Source organism: Rhinolophus hipposideros (assembly GCF_964194185.1).
Source record: "Rhinolophus hipposideros genome assembly, chromosome: 14".
Classification (NCBI taxonomy): Eukaryota; Metazoa; Chordata; class Mammalia; order Chiroptera; family Rhinolophidae; genus Rhinolophus; species Rhinolophus hipposideros.
Window position 1 is genome coordinate 65,187,293 of NC_138060.1, and position 15,239 is coordinate 65,202,531.

Below are 15,239 nucleotides of genomic sequence, written 5' to 3' on the forward strand. Positions count from 1 at the left end.
CCAGCCCTCTTTCTACAGATTAAACACACCTGGGGAGACAGTGTCCTGAGTTTTAGAAAAGGATGAAAACATTTTGAAAGTAAAAGGAACATGCTACAAATATTGAAAATATCTCTTGGAGCTTTGCAGGGACCAGCCACAAAAAAAAAAAAATGTTTTAACATTTAAGTTGAAATTTCTAAATGTTTGGAAAATAAAAATAAAAACTCAACTACTTCAGGAAAATATTAAAAAGCAAAAGTTCCTGATACATAAAAAAAAAAAAAAAAAGAGGAATTCAGGAGTCAGACAAAGAAAATGAGAACTCAAAAGCAAACAGCATTTACTAAATTAGGTGGACACAAAACAAACATTTGTAAGAAAAAAGCAGTGGATCTGAACTACCTCTGTTTCTGTTCTTGTCATCATTAGAATCAAGATCCCACCTTTGCAGGATCCTATATTTGCACTCGTTAGAAAAATGCCAACAATTATTTAAAATACAGCTGAGGCTTCCTCAGTCACGCCACTCAGCCCAGTTTGGGAAGAAGGCATGAGGCCATTCCTTGGTGTAGGAGCAGTGTACTAACCATCATCACTAAGGGTCTTTGTTTCAGATTTCAGTGTTTTAGCCCTTTGAACACAGTTCCTTCTTTCAGGCAACAGGTTTCTCCACAAAGACCGCCCCAGGACCATTTGCTGCCCAGAGGGGCCACAGCCCTTCTCATCTGTCCTTCCTGGTTTGTTAGCATCTCCCTTCCACACCTCCAGCCCTGACAATGCCTGAGGGCAGGGAGACACCCAGGTATTCAGTCTCCCTCTCTCCCTCTCTCCTGTTCCTCTCAAGCAAAGCTAATGAGCACACACTGGTCCTCACCATGAGACACTTTCACACACTGTGGTTTTTCTCAGCTTTGAGACTATTCGGAAAAACTCTTTCCACCCTGGAAATGACAGTTCCTCGGCTGCAGGGTCTCAAGTGCAGTGAGGGAGTCGGATTCCCCCTGCCAGGCAGGAATGATTCCGGGCTCTTTGGTTCACATCAGCTCTGGCCTCGGGTTCAAGTGGTTCTGGCCTCGTCTCTTCCCATTCTATACTCACCCCAGCTCAACTCTTCTACTTTCAATCCAGGAAGAAGGGTGATTTATATGTAGCCAAGGGAAACCTGGACACTAATTCCCACACCCCTTACACAGTGATAACAATCTTTAATTTCACTGAGCCATTGATCATTGGAAAGTCACCATGAAAACATCATTAACAATATTAATTTCTAATCTCATTTTTATGATCAATTCATCTCTCAGGGGTAACAAATATTAGTTTGACAGATTGCATTTGGAGACACACGAAAGATAAATGAGCCCAGGTTTGAAGTGACATGCTTTGCTTTTTAGAACTCAGATGGCTTCATAAACAGTAGTGCCCTCAAAAGCACAAATGAGCTAAACATACACTCTTAGTTTTAAACACTATCCCTTGGAGTGAAAAAGGACATACACAGTTTATATTGGCAAATATTTCTAACAGTCCTCCTCCCTCACCCCCGCCAAGTTACTAAACAGCCTGCAACTGAAAAACAAGGAACTTTCCTGCTTCTGGTTTCTCCGAGGCAGCAGAGAGCCGCAAGATAAGCTGTCTTAAATGAACGCTGGAAATACTGACACTTGCCTCTTTTCTCTAAAAGTGAACGCAGATGACGTCTTTACATACACATTACTTTTACTTCCGTCTTTCTTGGGAGCGCCAGAGATACAGAAGATTAATATACGCTCTGCCCAGCCTGAGCACCACACACGACGTACCCGTGCTTCCAGATGAGAAACAAGGCCAATAATTTTTAACTCCTCTAAAAGCATCCTGAAAGGTCTCTGCTTCCCTGGTATGACTCAATTATAAAAGACATCTGACAGCAACAGCGAGCTCTAACTACACTGCACTCTGCCTCAGCCGCCTGGTCCAACAAAGGGCGCTGGGACAGCAAATGCAATGCAGCCTGCAAAGTCACATTCCTAGGAAGCCGAGGGAGGGGGGGGGGGGCGGTACTTACAGACTGTAAAGTGTCCCGGTGTCGCTGTGCGTGTCCCAGCAGGTCACACGGTGCTTTCAGCTCAGCAAGCCCCGCGTCCACGCCACTGCTCACCCCCGCAGACCAGCCCCGCGCGGAGCGCTCAGGCAGCTGGGGGATAATGGGACCATCTTCTCAGCTGGGGCTAGAGATGCCGAACCGCGCGCCGCCAACCACAATCAGGCAGGACCTGGCTTCGCGGCTGCGTGCCCCCAAAGGGCGGACATAATTAGCGCAGGAATCAAAGACGCACCCCGGGAGCATCACAGCCCTGCAACTGGCTCCACTCACATTGAACCTGATCAGGAAATCAAGCGGCGGCCCGAGCAGATGTGCTCAACCTTTCAAACACACAGGGGCGTGCACAGCTGTGTATAGATTTCCAGGGAGGGGTGGCGAGGAAGGCTGCCTTCCCAGTGGGCGACTTCTGCACGCCCTCAGCTAGAGGAGGTAATTGCACCGGGTGTTTGGTGCGGGTGGTAGCTTTGCGCGGGGGTCGGGTTTGTCTGTCCGGGATTCCCGCAGCTCCCAGGAAGGTTACAGGCTGCAGCCACGTTTGCCCTGTGGGTTTTATGAGACGCGCATGTATATATTCTTTGCAGGTCTAGACTTCGGGGAGACTGGTTGCACGAAAGCTGGTCTCTATGGGGACATGTTAAGGCCCCAAAGATATGCTTCCTCTTGAGCTCTAGGCGGTCAAGGCAAAGGTGCCATGGAACTGAAAACGGCAAGCGCTCCAGAAGGAGTGGGGATGTGCCTTCCGAGTGCGTAACTATGAGAACTCGGCGGGGTTGGCGCGGTGACGCGCAGGAGTGGCAAGCAGGCGCCGCGGGCAGGCCTCGTCGGGCGAGGGAGAGGTGCCAGAGTTGGAATAGGAACTCTTTCAGACAGAGCAAGTGCCCTGCACTTGCCCCCAGCAGCGCTGCTCTCGCTTCTGCCGTCTACGCTACCTGCCAGGCCCTGCAGACATCTGTGCACGTACCTGCACCTTAGTTACGCCAGCCTGGGCTGGGGCTGTAAAACGTTCCAGTCCCCAGCAAGGAGACTCATCGCCTGTGTCACTCATTAGCAGGCTGGGATTCGGCACCCACGTCATAATTCTTAGTTCTACATCACACAACCCCCTAGTAGTTAATGAGCCTGTGTGGGAAATGGAGCCCAGATTTAGGGGGTCAGAAAACCTGAGTGCTAATCCTCACCTTGCTACTCAAATAAGGCAATGTACAGTATGCCACTTCACCTGCCAGGGCCTACCTGTTCTTACCTGTACAACAGGGCCTGCGTCCAGGCTTCTGAGGACCTCACAGCTATGGCCTTCTCCTCTCGTTCTAGGGGCCTTCGTGGGAAGGGCGCTTACCCCTCATCACAGTCACCAGAGTCCCGGGAAAGAAACCAAAAGAAGCTTTTCTAAGTGTCCAAAATGCAGGGGTCTCCGTCACCATTGGGGGTGCCACGATAAACTGGCTAAGAAGCTGCTGCTTTAAAGAATTGGCGGCACGATGCTCAGTGAGTAAATTATAAATGTGTGGAAGGGAGGAAAGGGACACGTTGGGCAGAAGGTGGTTTTAGCTAATTCTACACAAACTGCGTCTCCTCAGAGGAAAAGCATCGGGATCAAGAGACAAAAGTCGGCAGAAGTTTTGTCTTCATGGCGCCAATCCCCAGTTTATTTTGATGTGTGGACAAAGTCTTTATTTATACACTGGATTGTTGTGTATTACCTTCTTACACTCCTACTGTGCAAACGTGGAGAAAGACGGGGCTTCGCCTCACATTGCCAGTAATGTCATTGTTTGTGGAAAAACACGTATCATCAAGATCAAGGCAACTCACATTGCCTTAGGGTTTTGATACTGGTCTTGGGGAATAAAAGGATGATGATGGGCTGACACTTTTCATGATGCTTTACTCACCCAAAGTCACTCACCCAAAGGAAATAGGATTTTATAAGCGATACATGCTACCAGACCTTTGCGTGTCCACTACACTCAATTATCCCAAAGCAGATACAAGGCCTCAAGAAGATTTACCATCACTTCTTAATAGCAGCAATACACAACAGGGAGAGGGGATGAAACCATGTAATTACACTTCTAAAAAAGTTTTACTAAACTTTCGTGTTGGTTCAACATGTTATTTTCCAAGTATTTTCATTCCAGTTTCTATAAGGAAACCCGTTTCTTTATTTCTCTGGGTGTTGCTGCAATTTGGTGTACCTTGTAAAATGACCGGCACAAATTTCAGGCCTGTTATTTTCATCTGGTTCAATCTTTCCTGAGACTTCACGCAGCTCAGGTGAGACGCTGACAAAAACAGGTTAATTAAACAGCAATTGCGCAGCTCAGTCACATTAGCCATGTATTGCTGAAGCAAATGAAAAGAAAGGCAAAGTAAAATACTAACGTGTTTATTCAGTGATTCATCGAAATAGTTTAATTGGCTTAAAGCTGCATCCAGCCTGTTTGCCTAGTGATTACTTTGATTCATCTTTGAGTACGTTATGTGACCGTTACTTTGACATCATGTGATGTCCACTGGTATCTCATGGTAGGTACTGATTACTAACTAAGCTTTTCTAACTTCCATCAATTCTTTATATATTTTTCCCCCGAGACAAACCACTGAAAATAAGAAGTGGTTTATCATAAAGGCCTGAATCTGGGAATGTACATATTTTTTTCTTTTAAGATCAAAGCCAAAATTAATGTCAAAATAACCATAGCAGAAAGAGATGGAAAAAGACCAAAATGATCAGGAACTGCAAACAAGAGAAAGCGTTCTCACAAAGACAGGAGAACTTGATATATTTACCCCAGAATGCATTTCAGAAACCAAAATAGGTTTTGCATGGAAATTGCAAGAATCTGCCTCCTTTTGGGACTCTGAAGAGTCTGCGATTTTACCCACACGCTTGTCAAAGTAAATAAGAACCTGGGGAAAGGGATTCTTTCTGGCTATAAGACCAGATTCAGCAAGTTAAGTACAGCTCTGAGCCTCAGCAAATCTACGCACAAAATGAAAGTTATGGCAACAATTTCCCATCAGGTTGAGGCTTAATCAATATTTTTTAATGCTTTAGAATCTTCAGCAGTAAGTCACTCGACGTGCATACAATTGCTCATTGCCTCTTCTAGAAAATGTTCGTATTTCTTATTTCTTGCATTTCTCACTAAAACTCAGAGTCAAAAGCTGAGACAACTGTGACATTTCTCCAGCTGAGAACAAAATTTCAAAGGGATGGATGGCTCAGAAATCTCTGCCCAGGGCACCCACTGGAATGACAATTCAAGCAGCCTGACTGGACTTTCTTTTCCAACCAAAAGGGATGGAATCAGTGATAAAATAATCAAGAAGCAAGACAAAAGCAGGGGTCCACAAGAGAAAGTGTGTGGCCCATATCCATTTTCTAGGAAGAAATCAGATTCCTGTAACAATGACCGACTGAGACCACAAAATTCAAACAGTGTGAAAAGACAATAGCCCATTTTGAAAATTATGACTCAATGACACCAAATTGACCTATAAGCTGGATAAAATGCAATGTCTCAATATTTACCATAAACATCTCAGAAATTTGGAGTCACCATCAGCAAAAAGTGACTATTAATTGTCTGTGCACACACCTGCATGCACACCTGCATGCTTATTTGTGCATGGGTGTGGGAGTTGGGGTGTGTCTGTGGGGGGGGGGATCTAAAATGTATGTAAATTGCATGATATAGCACGTAGATTGATACGTGGGTTATGAAATAATATGTAACTTTAAAGTGTACATACGTCCGCCTTTATGCTAAGTGACATATTTGGGTTTTTGCAATTTTTAAACTTTGTAATTTTATTATTTTTTTTGGGGGGTGACATTACAGATTTATTCTGAACAGCGCACAATGCAGAGGGATGACTTTTGCCCAGCGACAAATTCTTTTCTACCACGGGCTTTTGTTATATCAAGTGCTTACTATGTTCAAAGCTTGCGACTCACTTTACACGGATTACCTATTTTCATCTTCGCCAGGACCCTCTGACGGAGGTGTCATTACTCTTCCCACTTCACAGATGAAGGCACTGAGAACCAGAGACGTTTTGTAAGTGGCCTAAGGGCTCCAAGCTGGTAAATGGCAGCTTTATTTCTTGACCTTAACTATGCAGAACAGTTATTTTTCTTTGTTGACAACTTTTTTTCTTTCCAAGCATGTTTACAATCAAAAATGGACCCAAGAGTATTTGACTGCAATAAACCGGAGGTTCTAACTCTGTAATTTTAAAACTGGCTGGTATAAAACAAAGCAAATGTATTAAACCTTAAAAGTGCTGGTCAGGGTGGGTCTTAAACACTCATGTAAGAGCTCTGAGCGAGGGTGTGGAGCACGCAATTTCCACTTGATCAATTCCCGATTCCCAGATTTCATCTGGAAAAAATTCAAACTTACAGAAAAGCTGAAAGAACGGTACAACGAATACCCGTATGTTCTCTGGCCTACAACTAATGGAAATATTTTGAGGTTTGCTTTGTGTTTTTATTCCTTCTCCCCTCTTCTTCCCTCCTTCCTCTTTCTTGCTGTAAACAACCCCCCTTTCCCTGAATCATTTGAGAATAAGGAACGGACATCATGCCATTTGATCTTTAAATCATTCTCCTAAGAATTCACCAAAAAAATGTTATTTTTTCAGTTTTACTGAGGTTTGAGAAATAAAACTGTAAAATATTTAAAGTATACACTGTTCGGGTTCACCAAATAATGCTTTTCCAAAGAACAACGACTTTCACCTACATAATCAGAATGTAATTAACCCACCCAGGAGCTTTTTTAACACTGACACAAAACTATCACTTAGTATGTCGTCTGTGCACAGGTAACCCAGTGCATTACCTTAGGAGGCAGGCACCGCCAGTTTGTCCTGGCAGCGGCGGGATTACATTTCATCACCAGACTTCTCTGTTGTAAATGCAAAAGTCTCATTTCACTTTTGTAACTAGTAAGAAACCTCGGGGGGATACTTTGAAACCATAATCATATCCTTTTTTCTAATAACCTTTCACCCGGTCATTGCAGCATACATCAATAAACCTCCACTGAATCAATTTTTAGAATGATGGTTACAAAACACCTGGATCCAGAAACCTCAGTAATCTGCCAATTTCTTTGCTTAAAGGATCCCGACCCACTCACTCAAGCGTCTCACACACCATCAAAGTCACGGTGGTGATGATGCCACTTAGGAAACACTGAGTGTGTGCAATTTGTCAGATGCAGAGGCCAGGGACAACTCATCATGCAATTCATGAAAATGTATCATCAGTTCTAGAACCCATGAAGATGGGAAGAAAACATATGGAATTAACCACTTGTCCTTTGAGGGAAAGACGGAAAGCATGAGGATGAATCTGGACATCACTCTTCCTGGTAATGTCTGAAGTTGAATAATGAGACCTTCCTCTCCGTATCTACTAATGCTAAAAATACCACACTTATCAGCAGAGGGTGAGTGTCAGTCTCTTCAGAACGCGCTCTCCATGGAGGAGCCAATAAGTTCCTTCCAGACATTTTAAATTGTGCCATATATTGATTTCTAAACCATGCTATTTCATTGCAGCATTTTTCAACTGGAAATGAATAAAAAATGAAAAGCACTGGTTGAAATCCATTCTCCACCCTGGAGTGGGAGTGCACTTTCCAAAACAGAAATCTGAGCACATGATCCTCCTGTTTAAAAGGCTTCAGGGGGCCTTAATCAACCACCTGGTAAACCCAGACACTACCAATTCATGTGAACGCCCCTCTCCCAGGACCTCCCGGGCCCACTGATTGGGGCTTTATAGCCCATTCATCGAATTTCCCTCTTCTTTCTTTGAAAATTCCCTGTCATTTTTTCCTTCCAGGCAAATATATTTTCTCCTTTGCCTGTGGTGTTTCCCCATCCTGACCACCTTCATCACAAAGTACTTCCAATGTTCACTTGTGAACTCTGACAGTTAGACCTTTTAGAAGTAGGTCTATCTGTCAGAGTTCACGAGTGAACATTCTGGAATCAGACAGCCTCGTGTCCTAGATGCCCCACTTACTGTGTGCTTGAACAAGTTACTTAACTTCTCTGTGCCTGACTTTCTACAAAAAGATGATAATGACAGTAACTATGTGTCATGTAACTATCCATCTATTTATCCCTCTCTCTTTCTTACCCATCCATTAATCTAATAATGATGATTTGAAGATGCAGCATTTCTGAACCCACTCTTTCCCACCTACTCCATCACTCCCAGCCCCCGGGGGAGAACTTCACTTGTTGTCTTTGGGTTCACATGATACTTAGGCACACTGCACTGTAATTATCTATTCATGCAAGTGTTCCCTTTTCTCAACGATGGCTTCCTTACGGCAGATAACATGTCTCATTCAATGTCCCTTACTTACCATCTTGCTCAGTGCGGCAGCTCAAAACATGTTTAAAGAATGAATGAATGTTTTTGTGCACATGCTGCAGTTACAAAGCTAGGCAACAGTGTGGTTTTCATCAGGTTCTTGTATAATTTGACAATTTAGTAATGAGTATTAACAATGACAGGAGGAATGATAATAAAAGCACGGTTATTAAGATTTATGAAAGCGCTGTCATGTCAGAGTCAGAACACAAGGTTCTCTCCTGACTTGGTCATTTATCAGTTCAGCATCTTCATTTCCATCTGGAAAATGAAGGTGAACTTCTAGCAAACACATGTATTACCTGATCTGGGGACGGGGGGAGCCCCGCTAGAGTAAGAGGTGAAGCTGATGGTCGAGGGCCCAGTACTGAGCCATAGAGCCGGCTGGCTGTCAGCTGCACACCACTAGGTGTCATTCATGTGAAAGCACGTCCTGGAATCGTGTGAGAAAGCATCTGTGGGGCCTGGGAATGAGCTTGAACACCTCGCAGGGACAGGTGAGGCGTGGAACTGAAACTTTAAGACCTCTGCTCCAAACAGGCCCACTGGAAGTTCTGCACCATGTGAGAGATGGGAAGTAGGAAAACTCCACCCTCAGTACATGCAAATGGTAAAGAAGTGTGTTATTTTGAAACGTCACAGGGGGGCACATGACAGGCTACCTCATGCCCCCGCCACCCCCAAATATCCAAGCTCTGATCTCCAGAAGCAGTGACTGTCATTTAACATGGTGAAAAGCACTTTCCAGGTGTCACAAATTTAAAGAGCTTAATATGGGGAGATAATTGTGGATTACATGGGCGGGCCCAGTGCCATTACGAGTCCCTATAAGACGGCGACAAGAGGATCAACACAGGTACAGAAGGCAGTGTGACAACAAAAGTGGAGAGCGAGCTGGAGATGCCGTACCGCCGGCTTGTACTGAGCACGCAGAGTGCACACAGTGGGCAACAGGAGTCCCCAGACGTGGGAAAGCTAAGAAACAACCCCCCTAGTCTGCAGAGGGGACGCAGCTGGCAGACTCATTCCAGACTTCCACTCTTCAGAGCGGTGACACCATAACTTGATATTCTTTTACGCCACTAAATTTGTGGTGATTTGTTACAGCAGCAATAGGCAGCTAATACACAGGTGACAACACAAAGTTAAGTTTTACTTCAGTCTGCACAGAGGTAGTCTATATTCATATTGCCTTGGATCGTGCCCTAGTCTCCAGGTGAAATGTTAAAACAAACACTAGGTAAAAGCCGATGAATGCATTTGGAGCCCAGCAGAAATGAATTCCGTCTTTCTATGTAGGGCTACGCGGACCATCGTGAGAATTGGGGGGGGGTGTGTCCTATAGTTAACACAAAACCTGTGAAGGGTACACCACCGACACCACCCGAGGAAAACCAACAGGAGGGACAGAACAGAAGCTGCAACTGAGAGCTGGGTACAAAGAACTGAAAATAACAGCAGCACCTGCCAGACGTGATAAACTAGGTACTTACTATTATTATAGAAATAATAACTCGAACTTTTACAATTAAAAAATCTACACATTTTGAAGGAAGAAAACTGGATTTGAAAAAGTGGGACCTGGGAGAATTTTCCGCAGTGACGAAACCGTTCTACGTGGATGCTACATGATGTCATTCCACGTACAAGCGAAGAATCATCAACTTATCACCAGCACATTTCAGTGGATGTAAATGATCCTTCAATAGATAAAAAGGAGTAAGTCCTAAAAGATAGACTATTAAATTAGGTTGCAGAAGTAGGTTCATGAATTAAGGGTCAAATCTGAGGAAATAACACAGAATACAAAGACTGAAATGAAGTAATAAAAAAATACGGAAAAGATCTGAATGAGGAGGGAATTCTGAAACAGGAAACGCAGCAGACAACAGTATTTACATGGAAATGGACTAGAATGTTTCAGATTCGATCAAAGAAAAAAGAAACACACAAAAATGTTGAGATGGCTCAATTACCTACAAATAAATAACAATTAGACGGAAAGCAGACTTCTCATCAGAAAGAAGGGGCAAGAACAAAATGGAACGATACTGTTTTCAAACATTAAGGTAATAATAAATCAGCATATAATCTTATATTTATTATCTATTGCCTGCCAATCACTATTCTGGTGCTGATGAGCCAGACAATGAATGGAAACAATTATGGCTTTTATATCCTAGGGCCGGAGAAAGACAACAAGTAAATAATCAGTAAGCAATTCATTAACTACCATATTGCCCCGAAAATAAGACCTTGCTCGACCATCGGCTCTAATGCGTCTTTTGGAGCAAAAATTAATATAAGACCCGGTCTTATTTTGTTATACTATAAGACTAGACTAGGTAATATAATATAATATAATATATATGATATATATGATAAATATAATATAATATATATAATATAATTCTGGGTCTTATATTAATTTTTGCTCCAAAAGACACATTAGAGCTGATGGTCCGGCTAGGTCTTATTTTCGGGGAAACACAGTATAGATTGGGCAAAGTACTCTGGAAGAAATAAAGAGTCATAAAATAGAGAATAACAAATTTTGTCTCTTTAGTATTCAATAGGGTAGGCAATATCAGGAAAATATTAAAGCAGCAATCACTAATAAGCAACATTAATAGGAAGCATGTAAAAAAAAATGTATATGCTATAGTGCTGGCCTAACTTTACCTGGGACCTACGAGAATAAACCCACTCCATCTCCCAAATCACTTCTGTCTAAAATGGACTAGGAGTCTATGTGTACGCTCAGGAACAAAGGGCCAATGGGAGAATCACTGAAAGCAGGTATCAAAATGTACTTACTGAATTCTGGGTTTTCCAAAGACAAGCTAATGAGCTAAGTCAGTTGAAGATGGAAACGCTATGGAAATGCATATTATGGGGTATCAATTTTAGATACTCTGGGGCCAGTTCACAGGGACCTTAGGTGTCAAGTTAAGGATTTTCTATGCGATGCAATAGGGATGAGTGTCTATGAACAATTTTGGATTATTGGTGAGAAGAAAATGATGACATGAAACAGTATTAGATGAACACAGTGAAATACCACATGTTCCCATTTGAAGGGACAATGGGAGAGTATCACTCTTGGACGTTCCCCAAGAAGGAATGGAACAGAAGCATCTCAGTTACTTCTGCTCATCTTGCTTCAGAAATCCCCACCCTCAGACAGGATGCCTTTGGTTCTGCTCTCTGACCATGAACACAGAGCCTTTCCCTTAGAAAGGGGTCTGGGAGATACACACTTGTCCAGGTGCACAGTATCTGTGTGGGAAAATCTGTTCAATTCAGGGGTGAATTACTAGCACTCTACCTGTCAATAAATCTATGCCATTTTACTCACTTTATCAGTCATAAGGGTTATGTTTTCATCTCTATTAGTCTGACTGCTAAGAATGTCCCTCAATTGATTCTGAACTTTGTAGGGAAAGTAGGGCATTGTTCTTAAGCCTCCCCAAATCCCAAAACAGAATTTTAATGGAATACATAAGACTGTACAATACCTCAGTAGAAATAAAATGAGCTTATTAAAAGCAATCAAGTATTAGGTTGGTGCAAAAGTAATTGTTGTTTTTGCAATTATTTTGAACCTTTTAAACAGCAATTACTTTTGCACCAAACTGATATAATTAGTGTGAAATAGCCTATATGCTTATCAGGTATCATCGAGAATAAATGGCTTTCTTACTGGCAGACTTTTTTTAATGCCAATATATTATTGGATGACATGAAAAAGTTGAGTTTGTATCTAAAGGTAACAGTTAGCTTTCCTTTGTTTTATAATTGCTATACAGAAAGTATAGTATGGCAACAACTGATATTTCCTAGTAGAAATCACTTATATCTTTTTAAGTCTAACTTCTGAGAGCAAGCCCACACACCAATCTAACTCCTATTGCCATCTGGATGGTTAGGGACAGAAGACAAGTGACAAGATCTGCATTGCAGTCATGCCTGTGGATCACCACCTCCTCCCCTCTCTGTGCCATGTCCCAACAGCTGAACACTGCACCCAATTTGAAGCCTTTCCTTTTAAATTATATTAAGACTAAAGTTTGCTATTTTTAGACCACAGCTATATAAAAATGCATTGTATACACCAATGAAATAAGCAAATGTTTTGAAAAAGTTATTTACCCAATAAGCATGTACTTAATAAGCCCTATGTGTAAGTGGCTGGCTTTAATGTGAGTTTAGACTTGATGCTTGCTTTCTGGGAAGCTATAGTCCCTTACAGAAGTATAAAACATATAGATATATAAGAGTGTAGTTATTAAAGTACTGTGGGAATTTAGAAAAGGGAATGATTATTTCCTACTTGGCACTTTAAAAAACGCTCTGGGGAGGAAGTGGTATTTGAAATGGGAACTTGTAAGACCTGTCAATTTTCGACATTCAAGATGGCTTTAAATGTTGAATATAATGTGAAAGTAAAAATACAAATAATCTTCTCGTACGTTAGCTGTTCTGCAACAGAAGATTCCCTTCTCTGGAAAAATATTGCTTCCCATTCTGGACACCGTCTCTGATATCTAGATTCTGTTAAGGATTTAAAGGAATAGCTCCCAAGGAAAAAAGTTGTTATCCACAATTACAATTTTTAATTAAAAAAATCAAGGAATTCACTGACTTGCAGTTAAGAAGCCTTGCTTTATAAATCAAGGTAATATTATTAATTGAAAATATATTTCCATTAGTACTGTACACTTTTCCAAGAACTTATACATTATCTCAATATGAAGAAATAGTAAAGGCAATTATCAGTGCCTCTATTTTTCAAAGAGAAAAGTGAGGCATAGAGAAATCAAGCAACTCTTCCAGTATTATGAATTTCTTAGGGAGTTACTGGGATTTTGTGTTTATTACACTGCCTCCCTAATCTGCTAGAATTCTACTTCTCTTAATATCATTCATTTAAAACTTCATCCTATCCAAACTGGTTTAACCACTTGTGAGAGAAAGCTTAAAATAATAGCTCAAATGAGAGTTCATTTCTCACTCACTGGGAAAAAACTCCTACGTCATCCAAAGCTGGTAGAGCAATTCCATAGTCTCCAATTAAGGACCTCGGCTTCTTCAGTCATGCTCTCTATTCTGCCATATCACATTCATAGTCAAGATTGCCACTTGGTGCAAGGTTGCTAGTAGAGCTCCAGCCATCAAGTCTGCATTCCAGGCAGCACAAAGAAGAAAGTGGAGTGGAGGACAAGAAAGCACAATTCCCAGCTGAATTATCTCCCTTTGAAAAAACTTCTCAGAAGTCCCCCCAAATATTCCTGCTTTTACCTCATTGAACAAAACTTAGTTACATGGCCATATTTGTTGCAAATGTGCTAGAAATTACAGTATTTTATCTGGGCACATTGATGCCCAAAATAATATTAATGACCTGTTATTAAGGAACAAAGAAAGAATGGATGTTGCTTGGCTACTGGCAGTTCATTCCATAATCACTACCCAACACTGAATCCTGAAATCAACAATGAAATTGCAGTGGCTAAAGCCACTAAACGAGTATTCTGAAGATGAAATTTTATTAAGAAGAAAGCATTGACTAGATCTGCGTGTGTTTTGAATAAATGAGGGGCGGCTAGAGACTCAATTTGGAAAACAAGGGAGGCTACAGAGAAGCTCAAATGCCTCTCAGATAGCCTCCTGCTTTGAAGTTTTGAGTTAAAAATTTATCTCATCACCTTATGTCCTGAGGAATGGCATTTTCTGTAAACTCTCCCCACATTTGGGAATAGTCTAGTTTAGATTCAGCAAGGATATTAGAGTACCCCAATGATTCAATTATTTTAGAGCTGATATTCATTAAGAAATAAAAGGGGGGAAGAGAACAAAAAATAAGTTCTCTTGGAAGTTGGGTAGATGGCAATTTTATCACTTTGGTACCAATAGAAAGTAAGACACTGTATATTACCTTTTTGTTATTCGGGGAGGGGGATGGCAATTCACAATTAAAATGAAACACGTACGCCTACATCTTAAGAAATTTAAGATACTAACAGTAAAATGTACAGCTGTTTATAAGAACTACCATTTATGCAAGTAAAATATTCAATCAGTAAAAACAGTTCTTAATGCCCTCAGGGTAATCATTTTTTTTTTATGTTCACTGAATTAAATCTGTAGAACTATAACCATCAATTTTTTGTGCCATCTTCCTATAAAACCTGATAGCTTGAAAAGACTATGGAAAATACTGTTTGAACCATAAACTACCACCACACTTTAGGTTTGTTAATTAGGCTACTGGCACATGGTTCTTTCTCAGTATTATCAAGGAAGTCAGCTAATACAAGTTTACCTTCTTCATCCCCCTCCTTCATTTATTGCAGTTTCTTAACTGGAAGGACCCAGCATTTCACAAAAAGGAGCTAAATAGAAAATTAAGTAGAAAATTTAACAATGAGCCAATGACTAAGACGTTTTAATTATTTTACCAAAGAGAAAAAAAAAATCTCTTAAGAACAAGGTCACCTACACATCTGTGAAATAAATATGGGAAAGCAGAAGGGAAAAGAATGGCTGATCCCAGCTCTGGGTGCTCTAGAAGAATATTCCTGCAAACAGAATCTGCTCACTCTGCCAACCTGGAGCCCTGAAGAAGACCCCCTCATTCTCAAGGGGGCATAACCTCAGAGTTCCACGGTCTTCAGGTTGCTTCTGCAGATCAAGGACAAGCCTCTAGGTCTAAGCCAAGCAGCCTGACCCAAGATCCCAAACTACAATCTCTGACATTTGAGACATGTT

The 15,239-nt window shown here is 41.6% G+C and overlaps 1 protein-coding gene across 6 annotated transcripts in view; it reads right to left on the reverse strand.

Moving 5' to 3' along the window:
* The window catches only part of CNTN4 (contactin 4), a 783,747-nt gene that overhangs the window by 423,406 nt on the left and 345,102 nt on the right, over positions 1–15,239 (reverse strand). Inside the window, exon 1 of one of the 6 annotated variants that reach the window (XM_081073439.1) lies at positions 2,030–2,170. The exons of the other annotated variants lie outside the window; for them this stretch is intronic. The gene's annotated coding sequence lies outside the window, so the exon portion shown is untranslated. Of the gene's footprint in view, positions 1–2,029; positions 2,171–15,239 lie in introns of those variants that run through there. 6 annotated transcript variants of the gene reach the window in all.